Raw genomic sequence first — 12,480 nt, 5'->3', positions numbered from 1 at the left:
TGTCAGAAAATACCCTTGACTCAATCACTCCCTAAATGTTTATGCACACATTAACCATGTCAAAATCCACATTTAGTCCTCTTCCAAAATCTGCAATGAGTTTAGCGACTAACAGCCTGGTTTCCCAGCAAAGCCCAAAACAAAACAGTTTTCAAGTGATGGAATTAAAGAGTTCTTGAGGCACAAAACTTTTTAAAATAAACAACCAAATGCATGGAAATGCAACTTTCAAGGACCATTGGTCAGGCTGCATGTGGAGTTAGTTATCATAGGCACAAGAGACCCGATCTCCAGTCCACTGAAGACACTACCACTTTGGGAAGGCATTCTGAAGCAAGCTTTGGGCTTTTACACTTCAGCCTTAACTGGTGTGGTGAATGGCATACACCCAGTGCATAATGTGCACAGAGCTGTAAAACAGGAAAAGAATCAACTAAATTCTCAACTATAACCCAATTCTTGACTATAACTTCTTCTAATATTTTGTAACAGTTCTGCTCACCAATCATCCAGTCTTTCCTTCAGAATAAATTTTTCTTGCATGGACCACCCATACATATATATTAATCACATATTAACTGAAGCAGGATTAATCGTTTTCAGGTGTCCCTAATTCAATTCATATTGAAGGCAACTATGGCAAAATTGTGAATCTAATTAGGGCAACTCGAATATGTATATAGTTTAACAAATACAGGGAAATATTAGCTCTCAGCAAAATAATCCCCATTACGCCTCTGTGCCTTTAACTAGTGTGACATTAGTTAATTATGGAGTAGTGAATATATCACATCTTTCAATTATTAGAATTTTAGCATTACTTACAAATAGAATATTAGTTTTACAAAGGTTACCTAACATAACTTCACATTTCTAGCAAAGCTGATGCTATTTTTCCACAGTACTAACTTCAAAGATGTATCAAATTTCCCACACTCTAGGATCCAGTCAGTCAATCAGTCACCACACTCACCTTTAGTGTGGCAGGTTTGATTAAATATACTGGAGTGGTATAGGAATCCAGTGATGCAGATTGTAGAAAATAGTGTTCTGATTTATTTCTACATGTGCCATCATATTTGCATTGAAGCTTTTGGGATGTCTGGATCCCACTCACTGATTTCTGTGTATGGAGTAATCACACATACACATTCATTGCCTTCAACCAAAAGATGAGACAACTTATTGCTCAATTCCCCCCAATCACATTAAGGATTTTTAAAAAAATGTACATTTGATTTACAAAAATCAGGCCATTCAGTCCTTCTTTATGTTTCTAGCTCAGTTACTTACCCAAAGCTTTTCTAGTTTATCGAATTTAAATGTTAGGATTTCATGAGGACTTTAACAATCTTCAATCATGTGGAAAAATGTGAAGTTATTAATTTGCAAGATAGAATAAAAGAACAGAGTATTATCCAAATTGAGAAAATATGCAGAATGTTACAACACAAAGGGACTTGAGGGAACCTGTGCACAAAACAGAGAATGCTAGTACAAAGGTAATCAGGACATTGACACTAGTGCATAAGAGTAAGGAAGTCTTGCTGCAAGTTGCAAATTAGACCAAATTTGGAAGAAATATGAGCAGTTTTGGTCCGGTATTTTAAGGGGATATTATTTCATTGGAGGCAGTTCAGAGAATGCTCATTTGGAGATCCCACAGTCCGGAGGGATTGTTTTATGAGCAAAGGTTAAATATATTGGGAGGTTACTCATTGGAAGTTAAAAGAATGAAAGGAGATCTCATTGAAACATATAGTATTCTTAAGGGGCTTGACAGGGTAAATGCTGAGATGATGTTTCCCCTCTTGGGAGATTCTCGGACCAAAGAACACAGTCAGAGAATGAAGGGGTGTCAATTTAAGACTGCGATGAGGAAGAATTTCTTCTCTCAGAGGGTTGAGTGTCTTTGGAACACCTTGCCACAAGGAATTTGTGCTTACAGCTCCCTGTGTGCATTTAAGATAGATTCTTATGTGTCAATTGCCCTCTTCCTTCCTTATGGTTGAGGTGGCGAGTTTAGATTCTTGATCAGTAGAAAAATCAGGGAAAACACAGGAAAATGGACATGAGGAATGTCAGATCAGCCATGATCCTATTGAATAGTGTGGCAGGCTCGAGGTCTATTCCTATTTCTTGTGATCTTATAGCACAAACAAAGTTGTCATTATTTATGTCATCCTTTATTTCGGGGATAGTTGCAGAATGCTGCCAGGAACACCAATGTTTCTTTCATCAACAAAACTATTTAACTGTAGTTAAGAGAGACCTACTGGATTGGAGATGTTAGGAGATAGCCATACCTCTCAGGGATGAAACGCCAATGTTTAATGTGGAGATGTCCAAATAAGCAGGACTGAGATTCCAAAGCATTAATGTGAAAAAGAAGCCAAAGGAGAAATGTAGAGAGTAAAAAATGAGGTCTGCAGATGCTGGAGATCACAGCTGCAAATGTGTTGCTGGTCAAAGCACAGCAGGTTAGGCAGCATCTCAGGAATAGAGAATTCGACGTTTCGAGCATAAGCCCTTCATCAGGAAACCCAAGAATAAGCGAAATTTCTCTCTCAAAAATAAAGAGCATTGAAAGATCGAAGTTGGATAAAAGCATGATTATTAGAACTTAGGACAGAATAAGCTTTTTTTTTGCTTTAGAGATGCCATTGGTGATATTCAAGAAAGATGCAATCGTTGCTATCGATATAATCATGTAAAACTGTGAACAAAAATTTTATTATAAAGAGTTATTTTAAAAAGAACTCTACTCCCACATCTGTTGCTATCTTCAATGCTTTACAGATTGAAGACATTCATATTATTTCTATTGGGTGCTTATTTAAAGCATGTAATGTGAAGTACCATTGAATAAGTCTGAGAAAGAAACTATTGTAATTCTGCTATTTATCTATCAATTAGGAGAGAAATGTGTGATAAAAAGCAACAGAGCTATCCTGCCAGATACTTGTCATTTGTGTTGGTGAACTGAAAAGACTAAAGCTGTACATACTTACCACTCTCTTTCATAACCACATCTCTTTACCTAAGCAATGAAACCTGGCTTTCCTGTCATTGTTTAAGCCAGAAACAGGATGAAGAGAAGAAATACTGTGACGAATCAGAACTCCATTTTTTTTCTTAGTATGTACCTATACCGGTTAATTTACTCAACATGGTTACTGAATGCCAGTCCTGTGTCATGCAACATTAACTCATTCCTGCATTAATATTCAGAGTGCTCCATTTATTACATAAATATACAGCCTTCTCAACTGACAGCCTTTTTACATTTTGCTTCTGAAATGTCCACTGAGAGGGCAACATATTTGCCTCATGTTTAGTTGCAGTCAGTGTTCTCAACAGAAATGGCAAAGTAGTAATGGGCTGAAGATCTGTATTTCCTTATGTAACAAATCCTTTTTTGTATCCAATCATATAGCATAACCTGAACATTTATAACAATCAAGGCACAGGGTGTTCCACTGATGTTTACACTTAATCCTGCCGAGGAACAAGACTTGGGCTTGTTGTATTGAATTATCTATTAATAAATTCACAACCAGTAAACAGTGGTTCATGAGTCAGTGGGAAAAAATCAGGGAAGCTAACTCCATCTTGTTAAAATAATTCTGTTAGTTGGATTCAGGGAGTTGGGACAAAACGGACAAAAGTTTTATTCAGAGCAATTAGAGAGCTAGAACTGTCAATGATTAGATACTAGAGTACAGCTATGTGAAATTGAGTGATATAGTCTCAGAAGTAGGACAAATAAAATGAAAAAGACAATCAACAAGGTAGGGTTTGCAAGTTCAGGGAAATTCATAGTATCAGATCAGTGAAACTAGCCATTCTAGTTAAAAAGCTGAAATTATGCTGACATATACAGGCAAATTCTAGCAATGTCAGGAATTGGTAGGAATGTGGTCTTGGAACAAAGTTCTGGTTATTTATTCATTGAGGCAGTCCATGACAGTGCAGTTTTGAGCAAATTTCAAGGCTGAATTTTTTGAAACAGAAGAACAGGAGTCCCTTCTGAAGCAGCTTTAATGAGATTTGATGAGCCACATAGCAATGCCTGTGTGGGCAACAGTAAAATATGTGGGCTGTATCTTAACTGTATCTATTATTTGATAATGCTCTGTGGGGTGCTTGACCAGTTTGCCTGTTAATTCATATTTATTTCAAGTTAATCCTCAATGTTGAGTCTAAATCGCATATGTAGCATATTATTTTACTAACTTTGTATTGTAAAAGGTTTATTTTAAAGTTTACTATTTGTTCAAAATGGCAGAATCCTATGGCTCTGTTAAGTACAAAACTTTGTTTGAAAGTTACTGATTCTTAACCTGATCATAACTTTGATGGTCTTGTAATCGCGACAGTTACCTAAATGAACGTGGGAACATATGGTTAAGACAGGATTAAAAAAAACAATTATGTACAAGCTCCATAATTTATTTTCTAATTGACAAATATTGAAAAGTTCACACCTTTTTGGTGAGCATTTCAAATTTTTGCCTTGAACACTAAATCTTCACTTTTTTGCAAAGGTATCAAAAGATATGTATAATTGTTCTGTATATTCATATGTTTCCAGACCAGTTAAGGCTCCCCAAGATGTCTACCAAATTTTCAGCTTCTCGCCCTTCTCTTTAATTTGGATAAACCAATCAACATCTCACTAACAAAAAACACATTTAAACCGTAAAATATCAGAATTTCCAAAGGCAGCTACGGAGATAGCAAATTAGAGGGGCCTGTTTCATTATAAAACTCTTCCAGCCCAATACCCTACCACCCTGAACACATTTTTGCAGAAGTCATATATCTATATGAAGGTAATGGCATAGTGATTAGCACTACTTCCTCAAAACGCCAGGGTAGACAGGCAGGAGGCTGAAAGAACACTAAGTTAGGCAGCATCAGGAGGTGGGCAAACTTCACACAGACATTCTCTTTGTGTCTGCATGGGTTTCCTTCACCAGTCCAAAGATGAAGTTAAAAATCACACAGCACCAGGTTAGAGTCTAAAAGGTTTATTTGGAGGTACTAACTTTCGAAGTGCTGCTTCTTCATCAGGTGATTGTGATGTACACACTAGATGGATTGGCTAGGGAAAAATGCAAGGTTATGGGGATGGCGTGGGTCTGAGTGGAATACTCTTCAGAGAGTCGGTCTGGACTCGATGGGCCGAATAGTCTGCTCCCGCACTATAGGGTTGCCCAATGCTTGCTAAGGCGCCGTTGCATTTCTACGGTCTGCTCCATTAACATTTCGCTCATGTCCACTGCCAACGATGAAACAGCCTCCGTAATAAAAGCTGAGCTGTCAGCGGCTGAGGCCAAGCCTGAGAGGGCGCCAGGCCCCGTCACCATGGCAGCGGCGCCCCGCTCCCTTTCCGCGAGGCGACCACGGAGAGGGAAATAAAACTCCCGCTCCCTGCGCGAGGAGGCCACTGGTTTAGGGAACCGTTACCTACCGTCCCAACACACTCCTCCCTTTGTCGGGAGGTCAGTCCCGAATGTGGGAAACTTGTAGCAAAGGAAATTCCTTCGGTGCAAGCATTACGCCGAAAGAGAGAAAAAAGTTTTTTTTAAATCAGAAAATGGTAATTCCGCCCCTCCACCCCAAAAAAAGCTACACCCCATCGTAAATGTCTATCGGACATCTAATGGTGGGTAGTTAGCGGAAAATGGATGAAGTAATCCGAGCTGTATTGAGTGGCAGAAAGTGCTGGAGGAAAGAAAAGCGACGTTTCGATGCGGTTTGGAGTTTTTAATATTTGCCTGGCAGTTTTTTTTTAAATCCTCGCGTTTACCCGATCATTCTACAGGTACGTTTTTTTTTATCGAAGTGGGTTTAGCTCAGAATCTACAGCAGCGACTCTGAGGCGATTCGGTCCACCTTCTAGTTTCTGACCTCAGCCCTGCGGCCCCCGAACGTTTTTCCTCCGTCGCTGTCTCTCAGATGATTAAAATTTGGCTCTCCACAGAGCGAAAAGTATTGCCCTCCACTCCTCGCCTCAAATTACTTGCCGCTGTATCCCCACCACCTCCCCAATCATCAATTCATTCTCAAAGTTGGCGGAGTGAGAGCTTATTTCACCCTAAAAGTTAACGAGGTCTTCATTTGGATGGAGTGTTTACTGAATCTTCCTCCCCGCCTCCTTGCTCGAACTGGAAACTCTGCCTCGTATCCGTGCCGTCATTTGGTACATAAACGTTCAATGCAAACTTATTTTCTCCATCTCTCTATTAAACCTGACTGTACACCCAATTCCCCACATGAGAATTATTGTTTATTACATAGGGAGAGGAAACATGGAAAAAAAATACAGTAAGTGTGATAGAAATGCTGTGGTACCTGCCTCTTGTTTATTTTCCCTGAGCAGCGATTTTCACAGTGAAGTTTAACCACCTTCACCCCCCCCAACCATTTTAGATTCTCATTCATTTCACGCCAAATTAAGAGGGGGGGGGCGGGGGTGCTGCATGGTAAAAGCTCGCTTCTCCAAACATACTACTTAACAGAGGACATCCACACAATTCGCTTCAGTCCAGGGCAACTAAAAAAAGGTGACCGAGTCGCCATCTTCCGCTACTTTCTGATTAAATCTGCACTGGCAACAACCTTTCTTTCTAACAACATGCTCCCAAGTTTTTTTTTCCCCCTTGATATCTGCGAGACTCGTCCAATTTATTCTTCTTGCAGCGAAGTGGAAGCCTGCAGATTGGCAAAAGGTTGCTTTGCACTCACCTGAGTGTTTATACGTGTATGTTTGTTAACACTGACAGCGTTTCTTGGCTGCGTTCAGCGAATCGTAAACTTTCAGCCCCTTGCCATTTGAACTGAATTCCAGGGCTGCTCTCCTCACGTGATCTCACCCAGCAAACTGCGCTTTGCACAGGCGCTGGAAGCAAGCTAACAACTCCAAGTGTTTCACTCCAAGCTTGCGTGTTAAATGTGAAGACGTCACTTTTTATGTTTATTCATTCCTTTTTTTCTTGAGCTTCCCATTTCCTCGTCATGCTCTTATGTTATTACTCGTTTTGGGATATCTAGCAGGAAGCTTGCTTTTGCATCTGTGCTAATGTCGCAGCAGAGAAACTTGTTAAATGTCTGTGGCAGAACAGGTCAATTGGCGTACAGATTTTCCTCTCTGCTACCTTCCCCTGATAGTAATCACCAAGTTGGATGATAACCAGTCAGTTTTCGCATTAATTAATTTCTTCTCTTATTGATTTAATTAATTGCCAAGCGTAAACTCTGAGTTATTACGTTCTACTCAGTGATTTTTTTTCTCATTGGGACTGTATAGATTATAACAATAAAATGAAGAACTGCAGATGCTGAAAATCTGAAACAAAAACAGAAATTGTTGGAGAAAGTCAGCAGGTCTATCAGCATCTGTGCAAATAAAGCTAAATTGTTTCCATTCCAGTGACCCTTGGAATTGACAGAAGTTAGGAAAAGGTGTGTATGCTGAACATGGGGCGGAGCCGGAGGTGGGGGAAGTTAACAGATACGCAGAGATGGAGCCCAGAGCGAGTCATTATCTCTCTCCGGCCTCCATTTGCGCCAGTCATCTCACTCCGTTCCCCGTCCCCTATCTTCAGTATATATTCCATTCTTTTCTAAACTGATGTCAGTTCCGAAGAAGGGTCAGTGGACTTGAAACATTAACTCTGCTTCTCTCCAAAGATGTTGCTAGACCAACTGAATTTCTCAAGCAATTTCTGTTTTTGTTTGGAATTAGAACAATAATATATTTCTTTTCTTGCCTATTTTAAAATCTTGTAAACTAGTATTGTGACAAAATTTCGACGACTGTACTATTTTCTCCCCTCAAACTCTGATCTGCCATCACCAACATTTGTATTACTCCCTCTGTACATTTACTTAAGGCTTGTGCAGGTTTGGGTCTCTTAGATTGATAACCAATTACACAACTTAGTTTCTTTGTTGCAATGTTGATAACGTCACATCAGTTTATCCAATTATCTTCCTTGAGTTACTTTGCATAGTTAAGATTTGAATGCGATGAAAAAAATTAAATTCAGTTTTAAGTTTGAAAAAGATCTATGGAACTGAGCAGTCTCCTATACAATATCATTTAAAATGAATAGTAAGGTCTTGTAGATAAATAAAGCTAAAATTGTGTTGCTGGTTAAAGCACAGCAGGTTAGGCAGCATCCAAGGAACAGGAAATTCGACGTTTCGGGCCAGAGCTCTGGCCCGAAACGTTGAATTTCCTGTTCCTTGGATGCTGCCTAACCTGCTGTGCTTTAACCAGCAACACATTTTCAGCTCTGATCTCCAGCATCTGCTGACCTCACTTTTTACTCGATAAATAAAGCTACTAAATTAATGTTGAAAAATAATTTTAAATCATTATTGATATAGATACTTGAAGAAAAAATAGGGTTCAGGATGATTTGTTACCTTCAAAAAATTATGAATGCAAGAAGTCCCAAAACCTTTTACAGCCAATTAAGTCCTGAAGTGTAAGTCAGTGTTGCAGTTTACCACAGCAACTTTCCACCAAAATCATGAGTCATGCAGCAAGGAAACAGACCTCTCAGTCTAACCAATCCATGCTGAACATAATCCCAAATTAAATTAGTTCCACCCACCTGCTCCTGGCCCATATCCCTCCAAATTCCTATTCATGTACTTATCCAAGTGTCTTTTACTCATTATAATTGTACCCACATTCTCCACTTCCTTAGGAAGTTCAATCCACACACAAACCATTCTTTGTGTGAAAAAAATTGTCCCCACGTCTTTTTTAAATCTTTCTCCTCTCTCCTTAACAATGTGCCTCCTAGTCTTGAAATTCCAATCCTAGGGAAAATACATCTACCATTAACTCTATATACTTCTCATTATTTTACAAATTTCTATCAGGTGGTGCCTCAATCTCCCATGCTCCAGTGAAAAAAGTCACAGTTATCCAGCCTTCTTTATAATTCAAACCTTCCATACTTGGCAACATCCTGGTAAATCTCTTCTGTACCCTCTTCAGCTTAATAATATCCCTCCTATAACTGATGACTAGAACTGGACATAGTATTCCAGAAGAGGCCTCACCAATGTCCAATACAAACTCAACATGACTTCCCAATTCCTATACTCAAAGGACTGAGCAATGAAGTTAAGTGTGCTAAATGCCTTTTTAACCACCCTGTCTATAAGTGATGCAAACTTCAAAGAATTATGTAGCTGAACACCTTGGTCCTTTTGTTCTACAACACTACCTAAGGACCTATCTTTGCTTGTTGTACCAAAATGCAATACCTTTCATTTATCTGGATTAAATTCCATCTGCCATTTTTCAGCCCATGACACATTTAACCAAGGTCCTTTTGTAATCTTAGAAACCCTTCTTCACTGTCTACTATGCCACAAATTTTGGTGTCATCTGTAAATGTACTAAACATGCCCTCTATATTCTCATCCAAATCATCCAGGATTCAATATTCAAGTTTCTCACATGGGGTTTGAACTGCGGACTTACATCCAAGAGAGCTACCTCTGAACCATAGTTGACGCCAAAATATTAACCAAGGCTAAAATTCAGTAATTCCTGAGATAGCATTAGAAAACAAAAGGGAAACAAATAATTGCAATCAATGATGACAATGCTTTTTGTAATCATGATAGAAAGAGCTAAAGAACAGGGGAAAGGTTGCATGGCATGTTATTTTTCTTCAGTGTTAATTTCTGAAGACAATTCTACAATCCCAGTGTTAATTAATAAATGTGCAACAAAGTTGCTTCCATTTAGTAGTAGAATTGATTTTAGTTATAATTAATGAATTAAGATTGATAGTGAATAGGCATAATGTCATTTACTTCAAAATGCTCCAAGTCACTGGAATCCAGTTTGAGCCATTGCTTATGTCCTTAGTAATTAAATAAGGTCTAATTTGGTTCTCTGTAACCCGCGAGTGGTCATTTGTTGACCCTATTTAAGAAAGCAAAGATTAGGCCTTCAAAACTATGGATGAATGTGATTTATTTTGTGTTGGAAACTTCATGCAGGATGTGTAACTTGATAAATTATATACTTATTGAAGATATTTAGCATCTCTTCAGAAAATGAAGTCTGCCTTGTTTGTGTCATGGAGTTCTATAAGAACATGACCAAAATAGGAAGATAGTGAAATTGATGTTTTCATCATAATTTCCAAAATGCACTTTATAAAGTACTTCAATCACAGCCAGTACCAAACATTACAGGGGTTTGGGAGGAACAAGTTAGAAAGTCCCTGAAAACAGATGCAGGAATCATGATGTATGGATGTAATGCAAGCAACAAAACGTCTTCATACCATTGGTTCGTGATAAACCTGCTAATTATTGGCTACATTCATCAGCATGACACCAAAATCAATACTTGTTGATATTACTTATTTTGCATATCTTTTAGGGAAGATGTATTGTTGTTGGAACAAGTTTTGGGAGACCTGTTTGAGTGGTCTCTGAAGTGGAAAGCACAGAAAATTTACCATGTTATTGGAGAGCACAGTTACATATTTTCTAATGCTGTACTTGAGGTCTTAAACAGGGGATGGTAAAAAAAGAGAGATGTACTCTACAGTAAGTCTTCAAGACACATAGTGAAAAAGCAGTGGGGACAGATAGCTGTGGCAGCAGTCGAGCCCAAGAAACCGAACAAAGTCCTCAAATTCAATGATCTTGCATCTTTCTTTTGTGTGATGTTGGCATCACTGGCAATACCAGCATGGGTTAATTTCCCTTGATAATATGTCACATCACAGGTTACTACACAAAATAAGAGCCCATGGGGTAGGGGGATAAGTATTAGCATGGATACAGGATTGTTTAGCTAACAGGGAACTGAGAATAGGCATAAATGGATTTTTCAGTCTAGCTGGGAATACCTAGTGATGTGCTATAGGGATTAGTTTTGAGGCTTCAATAATTCAATAGTTATCCAAATATCTTCTAAATATTGTAACTGTACATGCATCTACCACTTCTTCTGGCAGTTTGTTCCATATACAAACACCGTCTATGAAAAAGTTACTGCTCAGGTCCCTTTTAAATCTTTCTCCTCTCACCTTAAAAATATGCCTTCTAGTTTTGAAATACCCCCCTCAGGAAAAGGCCTTTGCTATTCACCTTATCTATGTCTCTCTTGATTTTATAAATCTCTATAAGGTCACCCCTCAACCTTCTATGCTCCAGTGAAAATGGTCCCACCCTCTCCTTACAGCTCAAATCCTCTAGTCCTGGTAACATCACTGTAAATCTTTCCTGCACCTTCTCCAGTTTAGTAATATCCTTCCTATAGTAGGGTGACCAGAACTTTGCACAGTACTCCAAATGTGACCTCACCACCATTTGTGTTACTAATAGATTGATTGAGTCTTTTGAAGCTTGATGAAAGCCTTTTTTTTCTGGATGGCAACACCCAAGGGAACCAGTTGGCCACTTGATTGAATCAAACATTGATAAAGAGGGGGAGTGGAACTGGATTATCAGCACAGTCATAACAATTCATCACATTTCCTTTGACAGCACCTTCCCAAGGGCAGCAGACACATAGGAACACCATCACTGCCTGCAAGTTCCCCTCCAAGCCACTCACCATCCTGATTTGGGAATACATTGCTATTCCTTCACTGTTGCTGGGTCAAAATCCTGGCATTCCCTCCCTAAGGGTATTGTGGGTCAACATACAGCACATGGAATGCAGCGGTTCAAGAAGGCAGCTCATCATGCATCTTCTCAAGGGCAACTAGGGATAGGCAATAAATGCTGGCCCAGCCAGCGATTCTGAAAAAGTCCCAGCCATGAGTGAATTAAAAAAAGTTTCAAAAGAAATAATTTGGTTGTGACACATTGGTGGTGAAAACAGTGCAGTTTAAGCAAGATCTTTAACGTATATGATCTCCGTTCAGTCAGGACACTCGGCTCACAGTCCCTCACAAGGCCAGATTAACATAACCCTTCATGGGTGGCAAGGGCTGAATCTTCCAACCAGCCCAGTCACCTTTCCTCTGCCACAAGCCAACGAATGGCTGGATGCCCAGCTACAGATAGTAACCAGCTTTACTAATCATTCACTTGTTATGCAACATTGGACACATGACCTTCAGTAGCTACACATGACTCGAGAACCTGGATTTGGCATATGTATGCATGAGAAAGTGGGGGTGACCCATCTGTAGTCCATCTAATGAATGTGCTCCCAATATGCTGTTAGGAAGAGAGTTCCAGGATGTTGATCCAGTGATAGTGAGCGAATGACAATATAATTCTGAGTTAGAATGGTATGTGGCTTGGAGAGGAAATTACCACTCTGGTCCCATGTAGCTTTTGGTGCTGGAGGTCATTGGTCTGGAAAGTGCTGTCGAAGAAATCTGGTGAGTTGCTGCAGCAGTTCTTGTATATAGTATACACCAATGCCACTGTGGTTAAGTGATGGAGGGAGTGAATGTGGATCAGGCACTG

General features: G+C 39.3%; 1 protein-coding gene across 2 annotated transcripts in view; it reads right to left on the bottom strand.

Moving 5' to 3' along the window:
* LOC132826283 (fibroblast growth factor receptor 2-like) overlaps positions 1-6,878 on the bottom strand; it is a 189,647-nt gene extending 182,769 nt beyond the window's left edge. Inside the window, exon 1 of one of the 2 annotated variants that reach the window (XM_060842065.1) lies at positions 6,754-6,878. The gene's annotated coding sequence lies outside the window, so the exon portion shown is untranslated. Of the gene's footprint in view, positions 1-6,360; positions 6,383-6,753 lie in introns of those variants that run through there. The other variant, XM_060842067.1, reaches the window with a different exon arrangement.
* Between the last annotated feature and the right edge of the window lie 5,602 nt (positions 6,879-12,480).

Source organism: Hemiscyllium ocellatum, chromosome 22, assembly GCF_020745735.1.
Source record: "Hemiscyllium ocellatum isolate sHemOce1 chromosome 22, sHemOce1.pat.X.cur, whole genome shotgun sequence".
NCBI lineage: Eukaryota > Metazoa > Chordata > Chondrichthyes > Orectolobiformes > Hemiscylliidae > Hemiscyllium > Hemiscyllium ocellatum.
The sequence above is the reverse complement of the archived record's forward strand: the minus strand, read 5'-3'. Positions and strand labels throughout refer to the sequence as shown.